A 27,596-nucleotide genomic window follows, 5' to 3' on the forward strand; every position below is an offset into this window, starting at 1 on the left:
GGGCTTAGTTGCTCCGCGGCATGTGGGATCTTCCCGGACCAGGGCTTGAACCCGTGTCCCCTGCATTGGCAGGTGGATTCTTAACCACTGTGCCATCAGGGAGGCCCTTATGTATAGATTCTAGAAAATAATAACTATAACAATCTTAATTTATGAAAAAGCTTAGTTTGCTGGTGCTATGCTCTGAATGATTGTGTTCCCCCAAAATTCATATGTTGCAGCCTAAGTCCCTAGTATGCTTGTATTTGAAAGTGGGACATTTGGGAGGTAATTAAGTCATGAGGGTGGAGCCCTTGAGAATGGGATTAGTGCCCCCTTATAAGAGACTGAAAAGACCAGAGTTCTCCCCCTTCACCATGTAAGGATACAACAAGAAGATGGCCACATATGAACTAGGAAGCTGACTCTCAACAGACACTGAATCTGTGGGTGGCCTGAGGGTAGACTTCCCAGCACCCAGAAGTGTGAGAAATAAATGTTTCCATGGTATTTTTGTTAAAGCAACCCAAATGGACTAAGACAGCTGGCATATATCAAACTTAAAAAAGTAAAATTAATTAATAGCATATGGCTCAGAGGACAGCAAATAGCATAGCCCTGATATATTTTAGAAGGAATTTAAGTGTTGTTAATATATCAAACTCAAAACAGTGAATTATCAAGAAAAGTAAATACAAAGAATTAATTCCCATAGGATATACACACAGATGATGTATAGAACTATTTGATATATGCTTCAGTTACAATTGCATTTATTTATCTCAGTAGATCTTTCTAATATTATTTCTCTTACTATTATTCAAAGATTGTTATTTAAATTGCCATTCTACTCTGGATTGGGAGGCTAAAGCTGCTTTTTGACATCTCAGTTGTGCTATCTCCCAGAGACCAATTAAATTCATTAGTGAAGCTACACAGAAAATACATAATTAAACCAGAATCCCTTTTCAGTTTTTGCATTATCTCTACTATTATTAAACACCTGGTAACTGAGACTTCATCCATCACCAACAATACAGTTTAATTTCATTAACTTATATATTTTTGCACCCAGTTCCCATCATCCATCTTCCATCAGACTTATATAAATCAGGGTGTATAGAATACACATATGTTCAGTTTCTGGACTTTAATAATACTGACATATTTTTAATGTTTTCAGTCTTTTATAATGGGCCCATTTATCAACTCTGACACATCATTAGACAGACAGACACTTACTGGGCATCAGACAGATTTACACAAGCAACATCAAATCAGAGAATTGGTCTCAACCTAACAACAGTAAACTCTAAATATTTACAGAGCCTCAGTACAGTACCTTCTTTCCAAAGTCAATCTTTAAACTTCAAAAGCTGAAAATGCCTCATAAGATAAAATATTTTCCATTGCAGTAGGGAAGACATATAGTAGCAATAATGAAGATAATGTGAGAGGAAATTCCCAGTTTGAGCCTTACATGGATAGAAACTAAAAATAAACACTTTCCCTCACTACACTTTGTCACTAGGCACATGTAATGAGTTGATGATTCACACATGCAACTGATAAAAACAGGGTTCTAACCTCTGCATCAATCCTTCCCTGAAGAAAATGATCATCACCTTTCAAAGGCTAAAGGCTACACCCTAGTTTATTTGTTCTCATATTAGGATTACTTCACCAGTGCTCAAAAATATTTTTCAATAAATAACCAGGAGATGGCATAAATGAGAACCTGATTTTTGTGTTGTTTTTCACCTTTAGAATAATATATTAGATTGAATTCTAGATAATTGCTGCAGCTAACTTGTAGATTTCTCTTGATGATAATTATATAATACACAGGCTAGTGGAATCAATATTTGCAAAAACTGACCTATACGAAGGTGAAAGGCCTACTTAATGACACCATAAATACTACTGAAAGTTATGTCTCCTTTTGGATTTTTCAAGACAGGGAAGTATTTAAAGCTGGGTTATTTCTGGGAGTTTTTAAAAGCCATGTTATCTGGGGAAAAAAACTTCAGTTAGTTAGAAAAACTTTTTAAAATTCTGTTTTGTGCCACACTGTCATCAGCAGTTAGTAAAAAGACTAACATTATAAGGTGTTAGAGAATGTTCAATTTCATTGTTTTACTGTAGCTCTCCAGCTTTCCCTACACCACTTGTTGAAGAGACTGTCTTTTCTACATTGTATATTCTCGCCTCCTGCGTCAGAGAGTAATTGACCATAAGCACGTAGGTTCATTTCTGGAGTCTCTATCCTGTTCCATTGAACTATGTGTCTGTTTTTCTGCCAGTACCATACTGCTTTGATTACTATATCTTTGTAGTATAGTCTGAAGTCAGGGAGCATGGTTCTTCCAGCTCTGTTCTTCTTTCTCAAGATTGTTTTGGTTATTTGGGGTCTTTTGTGCTTTCATAGATTTTAAAATTATTTATTCTCATTCTGTGAAAAATGCCATTGTTATTTTGATAGGGATAGCATAGAATCTCTAGATTGCCTTGGGTAGTATGGTCATGTTAACAACATTGATTCTTCCAATCCAAGAACATAGTATATCTTTCCATCTATTTGTGTCTTCTTCAATTTCTTTCATCAGTATCTTACAGTTCTCAAAGTACAGGTATTTTGCTTCCTTCAATAAGTTTATTCCTAGGTATTTCATTCTACTTGATGTGACAGTAAATGGGATTGTTTCTGTAATTTCTCTTGCTGATACTTCATTATTAGTGTATAGAAATGCAACAGATTTCTGTACATTAATTGTGTATCTTGCAACTTTACTGAATTCATTGATGAGCTCTAGTAGTTTTCTGGTGGTGTCTTTAGTATTTTCTACATATAGCTTTATATCATCTGCAAACAGTGACAGGAAGAAGTAATCTTCCTTTCCAATTTGGATTCTTTTTATTTCCTTTTCTAACCTTTTTGCTGTGGCTAGGAGTTCCAAAACTATGTTGAATAAAAGTGGTGAGAGTGGGCATTCTTGCCTTGTTCCTGATCTTAGAGGAAAAGCTTTCAGTTTTTCATCAGTATGATGTTAGCTGTGGGTTTGTCATATATGGACTTTATTATATTGAGGTATATTTCCTCTATGCCCACTTTCAGGAGAGTTTTTCCCATAAATGGATGCTGAATTTTATCAAAAGCTTTTTATGCATCTATTGAGATGACCATACAGTTTTTATTCTTCAATTTGTTAATATAATGTATTGCAGTGATTGATTCGTGGATATTGAAAAACTCCTTGCATCTGTGGAATAAATCCCACTTGATCATGGTGTATGAACCTTTCAATGTATTGTTGGAATTGGTTTGCTAGTATTTTGTTGCAGATTTTTGCATCCATGTTCATCAGTGATATTGGCCTGTAATTTTCTTTTTGGGGATATCTTTGTCTGGTTTTGGTATGAGGGTAATGGTGGCCTCATGGAATGAGTTTGGAAGTGTTCCTTCCTCTGCAATATTTTGGAATAGTTTCAGAAGGATAGGTATTAACTCTTTTCTAAATATTTGATAGAATTCACCTGTGAAGCCATCTGGTCCTGGACTTTTGTTTGTTGGGAGTTTTTAAATTACTAACTCAATTTTCTAACTGGTAATTGGTCTGCTCATATTTTCTATTTCTTCCTGGTTCAATGTTCAGAGACTATACCTTTCTAAGAATTTGTCCATTTTTCTAGGTTGTCCATTTTATTGGCATATAGTTGTTCACAGTAAAGGCAAACATAGAGTAAAGGTAGGAAATCATCCACACATAAAGCTAGTGGGGAGGTCAAAGCACAAAAATAGTAAAATCATCTATATACACAATAAGTAGTTAAGAGACACAAAACACTTAGATGTAAAATACGATATTAAAAACAGTAATCATGACAGGAAGAGAATAAAAATGCACAGTTTTTAAGATGCATTTGAAATTAAGAGATTGGCAACTTAAAACAATCATGTATATATATATATATATATATATAGCTATACAAAACATCATGGTAACCACCAACCAAAAATCTATAATAGATACACACACAAAAAGAAAAAGCAATCCAAACACAACCCTAAAGATAGTCATCAAAACACAAGAGAAGAGAACAATAGAGAAAGGAAGTAAAAAAGACCTACAAAAATAAATCCTAAAGAATTAACAAAATGGCAATAAGAACATACATATCAATAATTACCTTAAATGTAAATGGATTAAATGCTCCGACCAAAAGACACAAACTGGTTAAATGGATACAAAAACAAGATCTGTATATATGCTGTCTACAAGAGACCCACTTCAGATCTAGGGACACATACAGACTGTAAGTGAGGGGATGGAAGAAGTTATTCTATGCATATAGAAACCAAAAGAAAGCTGGAGTAGAAATTCTCATATCAGACAAAATAGACTTTAAAATAAAGACCATTATAAGAGACAAAGAAGTACACTATATAATGATCAAGGGATCAACCCAAGAAAAAGATATAACAATTGTAAATACATATGCACCCAACATAAGAGCACCTCAACATATAAGGCAAATGCTAACAGCCAAAAAAGGGGAAATCAACAGTGACACAATAATAGTGGTGGACTTTAACACCCAGCACATCAATGGACAGATGATCAGACAGAAAATCAGTAACAAAACACAGGCCTTATATAACACATTAGACCAGATGGACTTAATATTTATATAGAGCATCCCATCTGAAAGCAGCAGAATACATATTCTTTTCAAGTACACATGGAACATTCTCCAGTACAGATCACATGCTAGGCCACAAGGCAAACCTCGGTAAATTTAAGAAAATTAAAATCATATCAAGCATCTTTCTGACCACAACACTATGAAACTGGAAATAAACTACAAGAAAAAATCTGCAAAACCACAAACGTGGAGGCTAAACAATATGTTACTAAACAACCAATGGATCACTGAAGAAATCAAAGAGGAAATCAAAAAATACCTAGAGACAAAAAAAAAAAATGAAAACACAATGATCCAACACCTATGGGATGCAGCAAAAGCAATTCTAAGAGGGAAGTTTCTAGCAAAACAAGCTTATCTCAGGAAACAAGAAAAAGCTCAAATAAACAACCTAAACTTACACCAAAAGGAACCAGAGAAAGAAGAACAAATAAAACCCAAAGTTAGTAGAAAGAAGGAAATCATAAAGATCAGAGCAGAAATAAATGAAATATAGACTAAAAAATAACCACACACAATAGAAAAGATCAATGAAACTAAAAGCTGGTTATTTGAAAACATAAACAAAATTGATAAACCTTTAGCCACACTCAGCAAGAGAAAAATGGAGAGAGTTCAAACTGATAAAATCAGAAATGAAAAAGGAGAAGTAACAATCAACACCACAGAAATACAAACGATCATAAGAGGCTACTGAGGCTAACAATACAAAAAAACAAATAACAGTCTGTTGCAGATATTCATGCAACCTGTTATTCTTCCGATTCTATGACAGACATACTTTTGAGTGAAATATAAGTACCATTTGGCCACCGAAAAAATCTTTACAGTCAACTGTGCCAAAAGATGGTATACAGTCTACCCTCTGTATCCACAGTTTCTGCAGCTGCGGATTCAACTGATCACGGATTGAAAATATTTGAAAAAATATTCCGAAAATTTCAAAAACCAAATTTGTATTTGCTGTGCACTGGCAATTATTTACATAGCATTTATATTGTACTTACAACTATTTACATAACATTTACATTGTCTTAGGTATTTATAAGTAATCTAGAAGTGATTTAAAGTATATGGGAGGATGTGCATAGGTTACGTGCAAAAATTATGCCAATTTATATAAAGGACTTGAGCATGCATAGATTTTGCTGTCCATAGGGAAGGGGTCCTGGAACTAATTCCCTGAGGATACAGAGGGACAACTGTATATTAACACTGAAAATGTCTGACACTCACTATGCAAACATCCTCCTTGAGCTTTAACTCAGAGCCATGACTGAGTTTAAGACTTCTTTAAAGTAGGGTAACAACAGAATTAGGGTTTCATGGGCCCATGGATAAAAACTCTAATACTCTTCAACAGATTTAGGGGAGAATCCATAAGTATCAACCAATTTTTAAAACAGAATTGAAGTGACTACTGCAAATTTCATAGCAATTTTTTAATTCAATGAAGACAGAAGAAATTTGTTCATTACAGCAAAAAAGGGTAAATTTCACACATTTCCAATATGGAGTCATCATATATTTTCATAAGGATAAATGAAAACATATTCGAGCATGTTACTTTACTTAATTAGGATTTATATCCCACTTATTGCCCCCAAATCTTGAGGCTGTTCTATCATAATTTACAATGGAATCAGCAATGATAAAAATATAACTGGAACCCTGTAAAAGAGGACATATAGGGAAGAAGAAAAAATGAGGAGATGTGTAGCTTTATTTAGTGTTCATTTTTTTCAGAAAAGGAAAGTAAGAAAATTAAGACAGGTTTTTTATTGATTTAAAACCTATTACTAAAATTGAGATATAATTGACTTAAAACATTGTATTAGTTTTAGGTGTACACCATAATAATCTGATGTATGTATATATTTTGAAATGATTAACACAACAGTTGACATCCATGTATAGTTACCAACTATAGTATCCACATATAGTTACAAACTTTTTGCTGTGATAAGAACTTTTAAGATCTACTCTTAGCAACTTTCTGATATATAATATAGAATTGCTAACTATAGTCACCATGCTGTATATCACATCTCCAGGACTTATCTCATAACTGGAAGTTTGTACCTTTTGATAACCTTCACCCATTTGGTCCAGACCTCTTCCCCCACCTCTGGCAACCACCAATCTGTACACTGTATCCATGAGTTTAGGGTTTTTTTATTGTTGTTTGTTTGTTTGTTTAGCTTCCACATCTAAATGAGATCATACAGTATTTACCTTGCTCTGTCTAATTTATTTCACTTAGCATAATGCCCTCAGGGTTCATTCATGTTGTCACAAATGTCAGGATTCACTTCTATTTTATGGATGAATAATATAACTATATATCATACATTAGTAATATTAATTTAAATTATTAACTAATATTAATTAACATTATTAACTATATAGTGTTTTGTTATATATTATATGTATGGAATATATATCTCTCACATTTTATTTATCCATTCATCCATCAATGTAAACTTAGGTTATTTCCATGTCTTGGCAATTGCAAATAATGCTGCAATGAACATTGGAGTATCCATATGTCTTCAACAGTGATTTCATTTCCTTCAGATAAACACTCAGAACTGTAATTAATGGACCATACTATAGTTCTCTTTTTAATTTTTGAGGAACCTTCAAACTGTTTTCCATAGTGGCTGTGCCAATTGACATTCCCACCAACAGTGCAAGAGGGTTCCCTTTCCTCCACACCCTCCCCAGCATTTATTGTTTGTAGATTTTTTGATGATGGCCATTCTGACCGGTGTGAGGTGCTACCTCATTGTAGTTTTGATTTGCATTTCTCTAATAATTAGTGATGTTGAGCATCTTTTCATGTACCTGTTGGCCATATGTATGTCTTCTTTGGAAAAATGTCTATTCACATCTCTTGTCCATTTTTTAATTGGCTTGTTTGTTATTTTTGTATTGAGTTGTATGAGTTCTTTATATATTTTGCATATTAACCCCTCATCAGATATATGATTTGCAAATATGTTCTCCCATTTCATAGGTTGCCTTTTCATTTTGTTGTTTCCTTTGCAGCTTTTAGTTTGATGTAATCCCAACTGCTTATTTTTGCTTTTGTTGCCTTTGCGTTTGGTGTCAAATCCAAAAAATCATTGCCAAGACTGATGTCAAGGAGCTTAAACCTTATGTCTTCTTCTAGAAATTTTATGATTTCAGGTCTTACGTTCTAGTCTAATCCATTTTGAGTTGATTTTTGTGTATGGTATAACATAGTGGTCCAGTTTCATTATTATGCATATGGCTGTACAGTTTTTCCAAAACCATTTATTGAAGAGACTATCGTTTCCCTATTGTATATTCTTGGCTCCCTCATCATAAATTAATTTGCTGTATATGCATGGGTTTATTTCTGGGCTCTCTATCCTTTTCCATTGATCTATGTGTATTTTTATGCAATCATCATAATGCATTGATTACTATAACTTTATAATATAGTTTGAAATCAGGAAGTGTGATGTCTCCAACTTTGTTCTTCTTTCTGAAGTTTGCTTTGGTTATTCAGGGTCTTTTTGGATCCATACAAATTTTAGAATTGTTTGTTCTATTTATGTCAAAGGTGTCACTGGAATTAAGATAGGGATTGCATTTCATCTTTAAGTGCTTTGGGTAGTAAGACCATTGTAACAGTACTAATTCTTCCAATCCACAAGCACAGGATATTTTTCCTTTTTTTGTTCTTCAATTTATTTCATCATTCCTTTTACTTTTCAGCGTATGGGTCATTAACTTCTCTGGTTAAATTTATTTCTAATTCTTTTATTCATGTTGATGCAATTGTAAATGGAGTATTTTTTAAAAATTTGTTTTTGATAGTTCATTATTTAGTGTATAGAAATGCAAATGATTTTGGTGCATTGATTTTGTAGCCTGGAAATTTACTGAGTTTGTTTATTGGTTCAACAGTTTTTTGGTGTATTCTTTAAGATTTTCTATATAAAATAAATAATCTGCTAATAGAGACAGTTTTACCTGTTCCTCTCTAATTTGGATGCCTTTCATTTGTTTTTCTTGCCAAATTGCTCTGGCTAGGATTTCAAGTATGAGGTTGAATAGAAATAGCAAGAGTGGTCATCCTTATCTTGTTTCTGATCTTAGAGGAAAAGATTTCAGCTTTTTACCATTGAGAATAATGATAGCTTTGGGCTTGTCATAGATGGCCTTTATTTTGCTGACGCATGGTGCCGCTATACCCATTTCATTGAGAGTTTTTATAATGAATACATCTTGAATCCTGTCAAATGCTTTTTCTGCATCCATTGACATGATCGTATGATTTTTTTCTTCATTTTGTTAATGTGGTGTATCACATTGATTGATGTGGATGTTGAACCATCCTTGCATCTCTGAAATAAATCTCATTTGATCATGGTGTATGATCCTTTTAATGTATTGTTGAATTTAGTTTGCTAATATTTTGTTGGAGATTTTAGCATATACAATCATCTGGGATATTGGCCTGTAATTTTCTTTTCTTTTAGCATCCTTGTGTGGTTTATATTAGGGCAATGCTGGCCTCATAAAATGGCACCATTCCCTGAAGTGATAACCAGTTACCTGGTGGCAGGTTGATTACATTGGACTGTTTCTGTTATGGAAAGGGCAGTATTATTTTATTGTTATGGAAAAGACACTTACTCTGAATATGGATATGCCCTCCCTGCATGCAATGCTTCTGCCAAAACTACCATCCTTGGGCTTATAGAATGCCTTATCTCATGGTATTCCACATAGCACTATTTCTGATTGCCCTCCAAAATGTGGATCAGACTCACCCAATCATTTAAAGGCATGAATAGAATAAAAATCTGACCTCCCTCAAATAAGAGAGAATTCTGCCAACTGATGACCCTCATACTTAAACTATAGTATCAACTCTCCCATGGGTCTCCAGCGTGCCAGCCCCACTCTGCACATTTTGGACTTGCCAGACTCCATAATCTTATGAGACAAATTCTTTTTCTTTCTTCCTTCCTTTCTTCCTTCCTTCCTTCCTTTCCTTCCTTCCTTTCTTTCTTCCTTTTTCTTTCTTTCTTTCATTCTTTCTTTTTCTTCTTTCCTTCCTTCCTCCTTCCCTCCCTCCCTCTCTCCTTTCTTTCTTCCTTTCTTTCTTTCTTCCTTCCTTCCTTTCTTTCTTTCTTTCTTTCTTTCTTTCTTTCTTTCTTCCTTCCTTCCTTCCTTCCTTCCTTCCTTCCTTCCTTCCTTTCCCTCTCTCTCTCTCTCTCTCTCTCTCTCTCCCTCTCTCTCTCTCTCTCTCTCTCCCTCTCTCTCTCTCTCTCTCTGCTAGCCATTTGTTTTGCAGTAGGTGGCATAACTGTGCTTCCCTCTTCCAAAGCGTTGCCCTTGCAAAGGGCTGAGATGGTGGCATCATACCTTTGCTGTCAGTGATACAAATTGCATCTGCCTACTCTAAGAGAAATAAAACAAGCTTCTTTCCCTTGTGATGACTTAATTGTCTTTCTTGTCCTTCAAGGTTAGCCAAAGATGTGGTAAAGGCATCAGGTACGTGTCAAGAATGACATCACCACCAGCAACAAAAGTTGCAACAAAAGAACAACATACATGTTCTATGATACACACACACACACACACACACACACACATCCTATTGGTTCTGTTTCTTTGGAATGTCTTCATTAATACAGTACTAATTACCATCTAATATATGTTTCAACTTACTTATATATTTGATTTATATTTTTGTGATCACTATAATACAAGCTCTGCAAGAGCAGTGATATTTTCTCTCTTTTTATATTAAGGTAGCCCAACTACTGATGTATAGCAAGAACAATTTGTGGCTCCATAAATACTGTTGAATATATTATTAAATGATTGAATGGGACATTAGCTTTAGTCACCTCAAATATTTGTTTATTTCTTATTACAAGGCAATCATATATTATACTATAATTTCAAAATATAAACCTAAAAAAGCCAGAAGTCAATATTCTAAAATAGGATGAATTTAATTATACATTGTGGGAATAAAAGAATATAAGGGTTTATTTCTTCTTCATACTGTTTTAAAAAACCAATTTCAAAATATTGTTAATGTCTTTAGAAAAGATATGTTTATTTGAGAAATTTTACAGAGGTGTGTGGGTATGTACGCCCACACAATCACCATACACCCATGGAGCCAAAGGAAAATAGCCCAAATATGGACACATCCTGGCAAAATAAAATATTTCAAATATTTACGAAATAATTGTTTATGCACTGAGACCTGAAAAGCGAGTTGCTTCATACAAACAGAAAAACATAAGAATCAAGCTGTCCTCAGATTTATTCTTTGGTAACATTCTGTGCAAGACATAAAGAAAGAAATATTCCGAGAATCTGAGCAGATAAAATTTGGAACACAAGCAGTTCTACCAACCAAGTTGTTTTAATGAATGAAGACAGCAGAAATCAAGCCTGAATCTGTAAGGAATTTGAAAATAAGCTATCTACTTATCTTGAAAATAAAAACTAATTAAAGACATAAATCTATTAACTGAGAGAGGAAACAAAATAATGGAGAAGTTATAATATGGAAGAAGTTCTAGTGAGAATATAAATCAGGTATAAATAAATTTTTAAAATAATCATACATTTTGGTTACTAAAATGGATGCAAACAATTTTGGGGGTAATAGACAATAGTTTTATAACAACAAAATTTTTTATATTGGTTGTACTGTATATTCTATTTCTTCATGCCTTTGGTATCATCATTGTGATTCTGCTTTCAATCTATTGCCTGATTGAAATTTCAATCTATTGCCTCACACAAATGTGCTCCTTTCTATTTTGTGGGCTAGAGTCTTCCAACTGTGACAAAATTTTGGAAGTTGTGGATCTTTTTTCCCATTGCCTTTGTTACAGGTGCATTACTTGAGGATTTAGTTTGTTGGAAATTTGACCACCCTACCAATGAAGAGAGTTTTTCTATGAGGTTCAGAAATTTTTACACAAGTTTAAGAATGAGGAGAAGCCGTGGAGAACAAGATGATGCAGTCTTTCCTTTTGAAAACAACAATTCCTTAGGTCTGATTTTTACCTCTTCTCTAAAGGGACAGTTTAGTTTAATCCAAAATTACACAGTCCTGGAAAGAATTACCAGAACATTGTAACTGGTGTTTCATCGTTTTGCTTCTTAATTTGTATGCTTTTCTTGTCGTTGCTTCCATTTTTTCCTATGCAGTCTTCTGAGAAATACATGTTCAATATCCACATTATGTTTAAAAAAGACTACTGATTACTCAGTTTTCTCATTTCCAGGAAGATAGAATTATATTATCTGATTTCTAAAGTATTTTGCAATTCTAAAATACTATGATGATTATAGTTTGACAGATATATTTTTCATTTACTATTCAATGTATTATATCATTATTTCTATAAGTCATCCAATCTTTCAGTTAATTCAGTTCACAGAAAGAAATGTGTGGAAAAGAGACACAGTTGACTGGATTTTTCAATTTTCACTTTTCAACAGGTTGTATTTATATCATGGTGACACAGTAAAAAGAAAGGTAAGTAAAAATAATTATGTTAGGTGAAATAGAACTGGTTATAGAAATTATATATATTACATATAATACAGAAATTATAATATATTATATAATACAATATAGAAATTATAATATATAATACAGAATATAAATTACAATATATAATACAGAAATTATACATTATATATAATATATAATGCATTATTTATATATACTTATTATATATAATATATATAACTCAGTCTTTTTTCTAACTTTGATAATATTATTAATGTAAAAGTAATATGTGCTAAGGGAGAAAAATTTGAAAATACAGATAAGCAAAGGTAACAGAGTAAATGAAATAGGAAAAATCTATTTTAATTCCAACATCCAGGAATAATCATTATTGTTTTATGGTGTATTTTCTCCAATCCTTCTCTCTCTTTTATTCCCCACCCCTGGCATACTATGCATGCAATTTTGTATCCTGGTCAATTTTCTCAATATTATATTATGATGTTTTTCATGTCAATAAAATTAGATGTTATCCTTATATCTCTTCCATTAATAGTCTTTTGATTTGATGTACCAGTAAATAACATCTTCTATTTTTGATATTTTAGTTTGTCCCAATTTCTTCAAGTGAACCAGCTGTAATGTATATTTTGAGAGAGCTGAAAAAATTATTCTGACATGTATCTCCTGGCTTTAAACCACTGCTTTAGCCCATATAGTATCTACTGAAGTAAAAAACATATAGATGTAGTTATAGAAATTATATATGTGTTTCCTAAATCACTATTTATCCTAAGATACTTGACTGAATAGTAACTCTTTTTCATTCCAGTTTGATATGCTCTATTTATCATATACTAAATAACTTCTCTTTGTCCTTCTATAATTGCTGTTTTGTTCAATTAATCTGTATGCTCATACTTGCAGTAGTATCACACAATTTTTATTATAGCTTTATGCCAACTGATTTTATATTGTGTAGGCAATTGCTATAATTGTTAGTGTACACATTGCAGCAGGAAAAATCAACCATGATAAACAGTTCATACGTATGATATGTGAGAGTTAAGATTGGTAATGTCCTGACAGACACACTGATAGCTAGCAAATCCCTTTACTTTAATTCATTTTGATGTGACATTTTTACTGATGGTCTTTGTACTGTTGTGTTACTTGGGCTGCTGCTCTCAATTAAGAATGACAAGCAAGAAGAGTCTCCCTAGATGTAGAAATGCAGTTCTCTGGAGATAACTCTGATGGTGAATTTAAACCCAGTGAGTCAAGAACATGGTTTTTTACTCACTAGTCAATCCAAGGGTAATTTGAGAAAGTAGAACTCTTTAAATATTTCCCTATGAGTATCTTTCCTGGTTTTGGAATATAATAAATGTTAAGAATAATGTTTAGTTTGGTTCCAAAGTATGGCATTCAAAGACACTCAGAAGTATTGAACAAAAGGCATTATTTTTAACCTTGTCATTCTATCAGTAATAACAGAGCACAGGAAGATGAATAATAAAAACAGAGAAATAATATGATGAAAGAAAAAGATATAATGATTAAATAATTGAATTTTTTGTTTGTTTGTTTCTTGAATGTGACCAAAAAAAAGCACAAGACTTAATAAGATGTGATCTTAACATCTTTATCCATAAGGACAAATCTGAACTATAATGTGACCTCAATTTTTTCACTAAAAAAATCAGGTCCTGAGCCTAATTACAGCTTATATATTTGACTTTAAAATGCACTTTTTGTCCCTTGGGCTCCAGCAAAAATGTGTTCAATGACAAAAGAGAGAGCAAAAGAAAGAATAATGAGGAAAAAAAATCAGAGAAGTTATATTTGTCCTTGAAAAATTGGAGAAATGTAGGTAATGAGCTAGCTTTTACTGGACTAGGTGATAGTGTATACACTTTTACATTGCTTTTCTTAAATATAAAATGGTCTGTCATAAACTATTTTAGGTTTGAGACCCTATCTCTAATGTTCCACTTCAGGTTGAAAGATTTCTCAGTTCTTACTGCTTATTGGGGATTCAATAATAGGACAAATTTATTCAAAAAGAGTAAATTGATCAACGGTATCATTAGACAAAATGTACAATGGATAGAATTTAGACCAATTATACAAATTATGGGCTTGCTTTTTTGAAAAAACAAAAACATTAAAACTATAATAAATTAAGGTAACTAACCATGTATGAGCTCATAAAGTCATACATTAATATTTCTCATTATACATAGCACAATTCAAAAAAATATTATTTTTGTAAGATTGGCTTTGGACCCCTGTCTGAGGAACTTCAGTTGTTAAGTACCTCATTTTTGTTATAAGCCACTTGTTTCATGTCACTCTCAGCCTACCAATAGTGATACTATTGGCTAGGAATTTCTAATGTACTCACCTAGGCCCACAGATATTTTCCCAACCAAAGCCAGTGCTGTGGCTGGACAGGCCCTTGTGGTTCTTATTATGATTGCAAGATGCACATCAGCAAAAATCCATCAAGGAACTTTGGGGGAAAAAATGATCTATTACTCACAGGTCTTGGAGGGTACGTGGCACACCCAAGGGCTACACAGCAAAGTCATGAGCAGAGAAAGAGAGAGAGAGAGAGAGAGCGCCAACCTGGGGCTCTGTCCTTATCAGGGTCCAAAAGGGGGGTGCCTAAGGCCTCACAGGTTCACTCTTTATTGGAGAATTTAAAGCATAAGAGTGGGAATTAGAGCACAGGAAGGAAAAAGCAAGGTCACTCTCAGTAAACCTAGGTTACTCAGGGTTTTCTAAAAGGGAAACCTCATGTGTGGGGCAGCCTGTTTTTTTACTTAGCTGAGCTGTGTCATACAGCTGGCAATATGTTTATTCGAGATGGATGTCTTTGAAATGGATGCCTCGGCAATCAAAAGCTTAATATCGGACACTTACGTTACCATCAAAAAGCTTAATGTCAGGCAGTTACACTACAGCAGTTATGCCGATGAGGCAAGTCACCTTTGCAAAATAGGCATTAACGACAAAGCAAAAGAAGGACATTGGTATTTTCAGGACACCTATTATTCTCCACTCTATTCCAGAATGCCCATTACCACTGGAATTCTCTCTAAATCCGACTTTGATCATGTTCTCCACTGCTAGCTCTCTTCTGTTGGCTCTTAATTGCCTAGAGAGTAAAATTCAAACTCATCCTGATAGCATGCAATGTATACACCAATATCATGAAATATTTTTGATTACCTAATAGCCCTTTTATTTTGATGCATTTTCTAGCTGTTCCGTTTGTCCAAAATGTCCTTCTTCCTCTTTAGCCTTGATTGAATTCAAATTAGGGGCAGATAACATTTCTATTCATATGGCAAGGTTTATTCAACTCTTGATGCAGAATAAAACCCTTTGCTTGGGCTTCCCTGGTGGCGCAGTGGTTGAGACTCCGCCTGCCAATGCAGGGGACATGGGTTCGAGCCCTGGTCTGGGAAGATCCCACATGCCGTGGAGCAACTAGGCCCGTGAGCCACAACTACTGAGCCTGCGCGTCTGGAGCCTGTGCTCCGCAACAAGAGAGGCCGCGATAGTGAGAGGCCCGCGCACCGCGATGAAGAGTGGCCCCCGCTTGCCACAACTAGAGAAAGCCCTCGCACAGAAACAAAAACCCAACACAGCCAAAAATAAATAAATAAATAAGTAAATTTAAAAAAATACATTAACTCATAAAAAGTCATTCCAGAACAACAACAACAAACCCTTTGCTTATGCTATCGTAGTATTTTTTTTACTTCTATGTTGAGTTCATCATAACCTGAACTCATTATAATTTGTCATAACTATGCCTGCCCTCACCACTAGATTGTGAGCACATTGGGAAATGGACCATATTGCATTCATCTTTGTAACTCTGTAAACAAATGTAGATTTGTGTACATAGAAGGACATTATGTTTATTAAGTAAACAGTAAAGTTTATAGTGCAATCAATTCTTATAATATGACAGATTATGGTGTGGGATAAAATAAGACAATCTTTTACTTAATCCAAGTGTCTTTATTACAAAAGAAGCCTTGGTTGCCAAAAACCAAGGATTACAATTTCTAATATAAAATTGTAAGCATAAAGCATGTTATACAACATTCTTATAACACCAGGACATAGCACAGTGTTCAGAAGATAGTACAGGCATACCTTGTTTTAATGCACTTTGCTTTATCACTCTTCACAGACAGTGTTTTTTACATAATGAAGGTTTGTGGCAACCCTGCATCAAGCAAGTCTGTCGGCACCATTTTTCCAACGGCATTATTATTTTTTTATTGAAGTATAGTTGATTTACAATGTTGTGTTAGTTTCAAGTGTATAGCAAAGTGATTCAGTTATACATATACCTATATCTAATCTTTTTCAGATTCTTTTCCCTTATAGATTATTAAAGAATATTGAGCAGAGTTCCCTGTGCTATACAGTAGGTCTTTGTTGGTTATCTATTTTATATATAGTAGTGTGTATATTTTAATCCCAAACTCCTAATTTATCCCTCCCCCTAGCATTATTTTTTAATTAAGGTATGTACATTGTTTTTTTACACATAATGCTATTACATACTTAATAGACTATAGTATAGTGTAAGCATAACTTTTATATGCATTGGGAGCCAAAAATTTGTTTGACTCACTTTATTGCAATATTTGCTTTATTGTAGTGATCTGGAACCAAACTCATAGTATCTCAGAGGCATGCCTGTAGATGGCCAATGAATAATTGTTGGTAATTGATATGTGCCCTAGCATAAGTTGATGCAAGGGTAAAAATGAACTTTAAAAAACAATAAAAACACATGTACTTGCTGAATTGAATAATTCACCTAAGAAAATGTAATTGGATTAGTTATGTTTGTTAAAAGTAGTTATTTCCTCAAACATTATAATATTGAGACTATATCAACATGATGTGGGATATTAGAATCATTCTAGGTATTTCTTCTGAAAAGGGATTTAATACAAGGTATTATTAAGTGCTTAAAACCATTGCAAGGCTTGGAAATCAGTTGTGGAGCACCAGCAGCTTTCAGATTCACTACAGCAATTTTGGTAAAAGTGTAGGAAACAAGTGAAAATGTCACACTTTCCCTGCAGCTCTAACATATGTGACTTACAGGGAGGGAAGGACTCTGGCTGACTGTGACAATTAGTCATGTCTGGTGAACCCAATATCAACACTTGTTGCCTCCTGTAATAAGGACAAACGACGTCTTTTACTCTTCTGCTTTCTAAGTCTCTTTCTGGTGCATCTCATTGGCAGAATCTAAATTATATCTAGAACCTTACTGGCAAAGATGTGAAAATGGTTCATTAGGGCAAATCGCGAGTCCTTGCATGACAATGCAGTGACAACTGTTTCACTTAAATTTGAAGAGCAGGACCCCAGCGAGGCCCTGAGCAGCCCCACCGCCGCAGCTGGCCTTGTTACCATCCCAGCCCGGGAGGAGCCGCAGCTGCCGGCCGCCGGCCCCAGTCACCATCACCGCAGCCACGAGCAGCGAGACCCAGCAGCCGCCCGCCGCCCCCGCCCTCAGCGCTGCAGACACTGAGCTGGGTCTGACGGGCAGCGGTGCAGGGAGCGGTGGCCCAGGCGGCCTCATGTTGGCGGTGCCTGCAAGCGGCGACAGGAAGGTCATCGCAACGAAGGTTTGGGGAACAGTAAAACGGTTCAATGTAAGAAACGGATATGGTTTCATCAAGAGGAATGACACCGAGGAAGATGTATTTGTACACCAGACTGCCATAAAGAAGAAGAACCCCAGGAAGTACCTTCGCAGTGTAGGAGACAGAGAGACTGTGGATTCGATGTTGTTGAAGGAGAAAAGGATGCGGAGACAGCAAATGGTACAGGCCCTCGTGGAGTTCCAGCGCAAGGCGGTACATGTGCACCAGACCATAACCATTATAGACGCTCTCCACATCGCAGGGGTCTTCCACGCAACCACCAGCAGCAGAACTACCAGAATAGTGAGAGTGGGGAAAAGGATGAGGGATCGGAGAGTGCTCCCGAAGGCCAGGCCCTACCGCAGGCGAAGGTTCCCACCTTACTACACGCGGAGACCCTGTGGGCGACGACCACTGTATTCCAACCCTCCTGTGGCAACCAGGGTGCAGGGGAACAAGGTAGACCAGTGAGACAGAATATGTATCGGGGTTATAGACCATGATACCACAGGGGCCCTCCTGGCCAAAGACAGCCCGCAGAGGACGGCAATGAAGAAGATAAGAAAAATCAAGGAGATGAGACCCAAGGTCAGCAGCCGCCTCAACGTCGGTACCGCCGCAACTTCAATTACGGACGCAGACGCCCAGAAAACCCTAAACCACGAGATGGCAAAGAGACAAAAGCAGCCTATTCACCAGCTGAGAATTCGTCTGCTACGAGGCTGAGCAGGGCGGGCTGAGTAAATGCTCACTTATCATCTCTACCATCATCCGGTTTAGTCATCCAACAAGAAGAAATGAATATGATTAAGAAATGAACAAAAATTGGAGCCGAAGACCTTAAGTGCTTGCTTTTTGCCTGTTGACCACATAACCAGAACTACCTGCGTTATCTATGCAGCATGGGGTTTTTATTATTTTTACCTAAAGAGGTCTCTTTTTGGTAATGAAAAACATTTTTTTTTAAAGCCTTGTTTTTCTCAATACACTTTTAAAGGTTTTTAAATTGTTTAATATCTGGTCAAGTTTGAGATTTTTAAGGACCTCATTTTTAACTTGTAATAAAAGTTTACAGCTTGATTTTTTTTCAAAAAAGTCAAACTGCAAGCACCTATTAATAAAGGTCTTAAAAATTAAATTAAAAAAATTAAAAAAAAAACAGCACGATGCAAAAGAAGTCTTAATAATGAAAACATAATTATGGAAGTTTAAGGTAATTAGGAGATAATATCAGGAAGTTAAAAATAAATACCATTTTCAAACTAGCACACACATACAAGAATGTGTGTGTGTGTATCCTTCACACAAGAAATGGAGATACAAGAGCAATGACCTAAGGTTTTAGCAGCACTGTATCTTTTGTTTAAGGAGAAATCCATGAGTGGATATGAAGATTAGAAATAGTCTAGTGCTCAAGGTTTTACTGTCTAATGGGAAAGTCAAATCCTATTTAAATTGATAAATCTAGAAAATAATGAACATTCAACAAATCCAACTCTAACAGTAAAAGCATATACAGTAAGATCAATAGAATAAGAATAATATGAACATTTTAATCTGGAAAGACCATATTTTTGTTATTTTAAAATTTCTCTTAATATTTAAATACAATATGCATATACAATATACAATGTACAATATTTTATTGATGCATAAATCATAAGTGTACAGTTAGATGAATTTTCTCAAAGTGAATATATGGATAACCATCATTCAGGCCAAGAAATATAATATTTTCAGCAGCACTGAAGCACAGTCACCCAAGAATGACCACTATCTTGACTTTAAGCATCACAAATTAGTTCTCCTTGGTTTTAAACTTTATATACATTTATATACATACAGTAGAATGAATACATAAGCTTTAGTATATTCAAAGAATGGAAACTGCCCAGCAATGAGAATGAACACACTAGGAAAGAAAGGGAAGTCCTGGGCTATTGAGTTTACATATAGTCAACTATATTAGCTCTTGCCAAATGCTTTTCCAAAGTGAATCTAACAATTTATTCTCCTACCAGGAGTATGTAGGAAATCAGCTTGTTTTACATCCTAACCAAAACTTGGTACTATCTGCTTTTAAAATTTTAACCATTATTATGAGCATTTAATAGTTTCTCAATCTGATTTTAATTAACATTCCTCTGATGAATAATTGATGCTGACTACATGTTAATATGTTTATTGGAGATTTGGAATCATCTATATGGAAGAACCTGTTCAAGTCAGATTATCAGTCTTTTATTAAATTGATTTGAAGAAGTTCGTTATATATTTTGGAAGGAAATCCTTTATTAGATATATGTATTGCTTCTTTTTACCAGAGCAAACATTGATCTACTGTGCAATTCTCCATCATACCTGCTCTATCATTTTCTTCCCATATGTGCTGCCAAATCTGAATTTCATGTCATCATCACATAGCTATTAAATAAATCCATACCCTCCCAATTTCCAGGGCTTTATTTTTTACTTCTCTGTTTATAGCATTACAATTTTAGTTCTAATAAAATCTCATTTTCATCATTGCATTTTCCAGCTTAAGAATTAATAAGAGTTGTGCTGTCAGAAGGGCAAGAAATTTTATTGCCAGAAAGTCCTGTGAGGGGGGGAAAAAGGTAGGACGGGAAGCTGGAGAAGAGGGAAAGAGCTGTTATTCTACACTGCAAGTCTGGGCTCTGTGAAGGAAAGAACTAGCGAGGAAGAGTCTCAGACTGCAGCACAGTTTTAGGAAAATTTACATCAGGCTAATATGGTATCCTGGGACCAAAGTTGCCCTGTGAGATTAGTCCTACATCTCGTAGGAATGGATCTGCCTTAGTATCACTGTGACTTTCAGTCATTTACTGGCAGCCACCTGTGGGTGCTCCTGGGGTCTTTTGTCTATTACATGAGATCTTAGAGCTGCACTTTCATGGTTGACACAAGAGCTCATTATAAATGACCTAAACAAATCAAAAATCTCCAGTACTTCACAATCTTGGCCCACTTTTTTTTTTTAAATCAAGCTTATCACTTACTACCCCCTTCCACAAAATTCTTGTTCCAGTCCTTACTGTGCCTTTCTCTTATTCCCCATCTCCTTAGCTGCCATCTTTGTCACTGTTCCTCTATTATATGTTGTACTCATTGACTATAATATTCTTGCACTACACTTCCACTTACTGAAGGTCAACTCTTTCATCAGTTGCTCAAATTCCGTCTTCTCCGTTAGCTCACTGCTCCAATGACCTTTACTTTTTTTTAATTCTCTTTAGCATTTATATTCCAAATCCTTTATAGTATTTGATTTCTTATTGTTGTGTTGGCGTGCTACTAGATGTATAATTTCCTTAACTTTATATGTTATCTGAGAGAAAAAAATTGGAGGATTATATCTTCTACAGTGTTTTCATGTTCTAGGAATGAGAGCTCCTCATATGTGTACTCCTAGCACCCTGCATGTCTCCTATAGTGGCATTTACCAAACTGCATTAGATTCATTTGATCATTCGATCTATTATACCTATCACACATAACATGCTCAAAATATATTTATTGAACAGATTACTGAATGGTTCTAACTTTATAGTTATTTTATTATTTCATCCTCTATGTACTTTGTGTTTTAGTAACATACATTCAACTGTGATTTAAGTTTTCTCAGATTTATAACTCATTTGGTGCCCAGCATTTTGGAGTGATATCACTGAACCAGGGAATGCACCTTTATTGATGAAACCTACATCTTATATCTATTTTTATTGCCATGCTTTCAGTGTAATTGATTATAGGGATATCTGATTTTTACATACCTTTTTTAGATTATTGTCAAACTACTAACATTAGTGAACTTTATACTCTGGATTAATAAAAAGCAGGAAATGACTTAAGAAAAAATATTTCATTGGATAAATTTTGAATATTTCCCATTATTCTATAATAAGAGTATAAAATTCTATTAAATGATCTAACCTCCCTATTTACTAAAGTAAGCCTAGTCCAGAAGTTGTGCAAATTCTACCTTAAAAGATCACTAATGGATACTTCAAAAACAAACAAACAAACTCATTGAAAAAGAGATCAGATTTGTGGTTTCCAGAAGTGGGGGGAGGGGGAAATGGATGAAGGTAGTCAAAAGATACAAACTCCCAGTTATAAGATAAATAAATAGTAGGGATGTAATCTATAACGTGATGAATACAGTAAGCACTGCTGTATGCTATGTATGAAAATGCTTAAAAGAGTAAATCCGAAGAGTTCACATCAAGTGGAAAAAGTTGTTTTCTATTTCTTTAATTTTGTATCTATATGAGATGATGAATGTTCACTAAACATATTGTGGTCATCATTTCATAAAGTATGTTAAGTCAAATCATTGTGCTGTATACCCTAAACTTACACAGTGCTGTATGTCAACTATATCTCAATAAAACTGGAAGAAAAAAATGGTATGTAATGGTATGTACTAGAATGCTATGAAAAATCAACAATAACACCAGTAATAATTACATTTGCTTGAATAACATAAGGTCATCTTTAATGAGAGCATGAAAACAAAAATAAAACAAAGAAACAAAAAACTCAGCACATTTCCATTTCCATAGCCCAAGACAGAACAACACTTGACTATTTTGCAAGAACTTTCATAGTTAAAACCCCCAATATGACTTCTAAGTTTTTATTTTAAAAACTTGTATTTGACTATAGTAAGAATAATATAATTAAATCAATATAATCCAGTCAATATCCTCTGACTTATTTTCATTTCCAAGGATGAAAAACTCTGCACGTGAGTAAATATTAGCAAAGTTGAGCACAAAGTTATATATGATGAAATCTAAATGTGATTAAATTTATAAGCAATCTCTGCTTTCTTGCAGAGAGAATAACATCAACATTGTACAGACATTTTAGAATTAGATTGGCTAATAACTCAACCGGAAATTAAATATGCCTGATTTTGTTATTATGGACATGGAACAGACTTATGAAAAATATGGGAAAATATGTGTCTCTGATGAACAAAGGGCATCCTTGCTTTCTATAGTGTGGTAGGCAGACTAATTGTTCCCTCAAAATGTCCAACCCCCATTCCCTTGAACTTAGATTAGGTAATTAAGATTGCTAAGTAACTGACCTTGAGAGGGGAATGTTATGCTGGATTATTGGGGTGGGGTGGGGGGCAATATAAAGGGTTCTTATATGTAAAAGCAGGAAAATCAGAGTCAGAATGATATAATGTGAGGAATACTCAACTAGCCATTTCTTACTTTGAAGATGGAAAAGAGCCATGAGACAAAGAATGCAGACAGCATCCAGAAGCTGAAAAATACAAGAAAACAGATTGGGTCCATAATGGGATGAATGGTGGCCCCCCTCAAAAAATATGTCTATGTAAAATCCCTGTACAGTGTGTAAACTGAATGTTACCTTATTTGGAAAATATAATTTTTCAGATGTAATTAAACTACAAATCTTGAGATAAGATTATCCTGGATTATCTGAGTGGGCCCCAAATCAAATGACAAATGTTCTTATAAGATAAAGAAACAGGGAGATTTGAGACAGACAAAAGAATAGAAGACAGTGGAGAGGAGAAAGCAATTAAAGATGAAGGCAAAGATTGAAGTGATATAGCCACAAGCCAAAGAACATGTGAAGCTACCAGAAGCTGGAAGAGGCAAGGAAGGATTATCTCCTAGAGCCTCCAAAGTGAGGGTGGCACTTCCTGACACCTTGATTTTGTATTTCTGGCTTCCAGAATATAAAAGGATAAATTTTTGCTTTTTTTAAAAATTATTTATTTTTATGGCTGTGTTGGGTCTTCGTTTCTGTGTGAGGGCTTTCTCTAGCTGTGGCAAGTGGGGGCCACTCTTCATCGCGGTGCGCGGGCCTCTCACTATCGTGGCCTCTCTTGTTGTGGAGCACAGGCTGCAGACGCGCAGGCTCAGCAATTGTGGCTCACGGGCCCAGCTGCTCTGGGGCATGTGGGATCTTCCCAGACCAGGGCTCAAACCCGTGTCCCCTGCATTAGCAGGCAGATTCTCAACCACTGCGCCACCAGGGAAGCCCAATTTTTGCTTTTTTAAGCTACTAAATTTGTGGTAATTTGTTATGGCAGCCTTAGGAATCTAATACAATCCCATAAAGCCCCCAGAAAGGAATGCAGCTCTACCAAAACATTAATTTTAGCCAAGTGTGACCCATTTTGAACTTCTAACCTCCAGAACTGTGAGATGATATATTTGTAATGTTTTAAATCACTTACAATTGTGGTAATTTGTTATGGTAGCTATAGGAAACTACTATGCATAGCTATACAAAATATGGTGTTTCAACATTTCTCTAGAAAGAGCACAGACTTCAAGTGAGCCTTTGACACTCTCCAGAAAACCTACCAAGTAATTTTTTTCTGGTAAGTTTCTGCAAGATCTCTAATGACAATTTTACATATTCTCCTTGCTAATCAAACTCCCAACCCTTTTTCTGTCTGACTTATTTCACTTAGCAAACTACACTCAAAGTCCATCTGTGTTGTTGCAAATGGCAGGAATTCCTTCTTCTTATGGATGAATAGTATTCCATTGTATACATATACCACATTTTCTTGATATTCATCTGTTGATGGACACTTAAGTTGTTCCTCTGTCTTGGTTATTGTAAATAATGCTGCAATAAATATGGGGGTACTGGTATCTCTGTGTCCTAGTGATTTTATTTCCTATGGTATATACCCAGAAGTAGAATTGCTGGATCATATGGTAGTTCTATTTTTAATTTTTTGAGGGCCCTCCATACTGTTTTCCATAGTGGTTGCACAAACTTACATCCCCACCAACAGTGCACAAGGGTTTTCTTTTCTCCAAGACCTTGTCATCATTTATTATCTCCTTTTAGATAATAGCCATTCTAATGGGTGTGAAGAGATGTCTCACTGTGGTTTTGATTTGCATTTCCCTAATGATTAGTGATGTTGAGCACCTTTTCATATACCTGTTGGATATCTGAATATCTTCTTTGGAAAAATGTCTATTCAGGTCCTTTGCCCATTTTAAAAATTGGATTATTATTATTATTATTGCTATTGAGTTGTATAAGTCGTTTACATATTTTGGATATTAACCTCTTAGCAAATACATGATTTGCAAATATTTTCTCCTATTCCATAGGTTGCCTTTCATTTTGTTGATGGTTTCTTTTACTCTGCAGAAGCATTTTAGTTTGATGTTGTCCTGCTTGTTTAGCTTTCCTTTTGTTGCTTGTGTTTTGGGTGTCACATCCAAAACATCATTGCCAAGACCCATTTCAAGGAAGTTGTCCTCTGTTTTCTTCTAGTTCTATGATTTCAGGTCCTACATTTAAGTTTTCAATCCATTTTGAGTTCATTTTTGTGTATGGTGAAAGATAGGGGTCTACTTCCATTCTTTTACATGTGAATATTCACCTTTCTCAGCACAATTTATTGAGGAGACTGTCTTTTCTGCATTGAGTGTTCTTGTCTCCCATGTCAAATAGTTAACCATATAGGCCTAGGTTGATTTCTGGGCTCTCAATTCTGTTCCACTGATTTATGTGTCTGTTTTTATGCCAGTACCACACTGTTTCGATTACTATAGCTTTATAATATAGTTTAAAATCAGAAAGTGTAATGCCTTACTTTTTCATTTTGGATAGTTTCAGTTGCTGTATCTTCAAGTTCACTAATTTTTTTTTGTAGTGTCTAAACTACATAGTCCCATATAATAATTTTTTAATTCATATGTTGCATTTTTCATCTCTTGAAGTTTCATTTGGGTGTTTCTATATGTTTCCTGCATCTACTAAACATGCCCAATCTTTTCCTTACCTTCTTGAACATATGGAATATAGTCAATACTAATTATTTTAACGCCCTTGTATATTAATTCTATAATTTCCATCCTTGCTGAGACTGATTCTAGTCAGCTATTTTTCTCTTTTTGGTGCTATATTTTCCCACTTCTTTTCATGCACTGTAACTTTTTAATGGACGCCTGACATTGTGATTTTGTTTCACTGTTGAGTACTGGATATCATTGTGTTCAATAAATATAGTTTAGCTTTCTTCTTGGACACAATTATGTTACTTGGAAATACTTTCTCCTTTGGGGATTTGACTTTACCTTTATTAGATGGGAGCACAGCAGCCTTTATCTAGGATTAATTTTGCCTCCCTCCTTAGACAATACCCTCCTGAGTATTCTTTCTAGTTTTCCAACTATGGCTTCTGGGAACAAGAACTATTCCCAAAGCTGAGTTAACAGTATTGTTTCCCTGGCTCTTTTTGGTTGCTTATTGAGTTGGCCTCAGGTAGTTTCCTCATATACATGCACTAAAATAATACTCAGCATCTTTGTCTGGTTTTGGAATCAGGGTGATGGTGGCCTCATAGAATGAGTTTGAGAGTTTTCCTTCCTCTGCAATTTTTTGGAAGAGTTGGAGAAGGATGGGTGTTAGCTCTTCTCTAAATGTTTGATAGAATTCACCTGTGAAGCCATCTGGTCCTGGACTTTTGTTTGTTGGAAAATTTTTAATCACAGTTTCAATTTCATTACTTGTGATTGGTCTGTTCATATTTTCTATTTCTTCCTGGTTCAGTCTTGGAAGGTTATACCTTTCTAAGAATATGTCCATTTCTTCCAGGTTGTCCATTTTATTGGCATAGAGTTGCTTGTAGTAGGCTCTTAGGATGCTTTGTATTTCTGCAGTGTCTGTTGTAACTTCTTCTTTTTCATTTCTAACTCTATTGATTTGAGTCCTCTCCCTCTTTTTCTCGATGAGTCTGGCTAATGGTTTATCAATTTTGTTTATCTTCTCAAAGAACCAGCTTTTAGTTTTATTGATCTTTGCTATTGTTTTCTTTGTTTCTATTTCATTTATTTCTGCTCTGATATTTATGATTTCTTTCCTTCTGCTAATTTTGGGTTTTGTTTGTTCTTCTTTCTCTAGTTCCTTTAGGTGTAATGTTAGATTGTTTATTTGAGATTGTTCTTGTTTCTTGAGGTAGGCTTGTACAGATATAAACAAAGATACTACAAAAAAAGAAAATTACAGACCAATATCACTGATGAATAAATATGCAAAAATCCTCAACAAAATACTAGCAAACAGAATCCAACAACACATTAAAAGGATCATACAACATGAACAAGTGGGATTTATCACAGAGATGCAAGGATCCTTCAATATATGCAAATCAATCAATGTGATACACCATATTAAAAAACTGAAGAATAAAAACCATATGATCATCTCAATAGATGCAGAAAAAGCTTTTGACAAAATTCGACACCCATTTATGATAAAAACTCTCCAGAAAGTGGGCATAGAGGGAACCTACTTCAACATAATAAAGGCCATATACGACAAACCCACAGGAAACATCATTCTCAAGGGTGAAAAACTGAAAGCATTTCCTCTAAGATCAGGAACAAGACAAGGATGTCCACTCTCACCACTATTATTCAACCTAGTTTTGGAAGTCCTAGCCATGGCAATCAGAGAAGAAAAAGAAATAAAAGGAATACAAATTGGAAAAGAAGAAGTAAAACTGTCACTGTTTGCAGATGACATGATATTATACATAGAGAATCCTAAAGATGCCACCAGAAAACTACTAGAGCTAATCAATGAATTTGGTAAAGTTGCAGGATACAAAATTAATGCACAGAAATCTCTTGCATTCCTATACA

At 34.9% G+C, this 27,596-nt stretch overlaps 1 pseudogene across 1 annotated transcript; it reads left to right on the forward strand.

The window, feature by feature from the left end:
* On the forward strand, window positions 1-27,596 carry LOC309620658 (Y-box-binding protein 1 pseudogene; annotated as a pseudogene). Its single transcript has one exon. The product of its transcript is annotated as a Y-box-binding protein 1 pseudogene (transcript).

Source organism: Balaenoptera borealis, assembly GCF_965194805.1.
Source record: "Balaenoptera borealis genome assembly, chromosome: X".
NCBI lineage: Eukaryota > Metazoa > Chordata > Mammalia > Artiodactyla > Balaenopteridae > Balaenoptera > Balaenoptera borealis.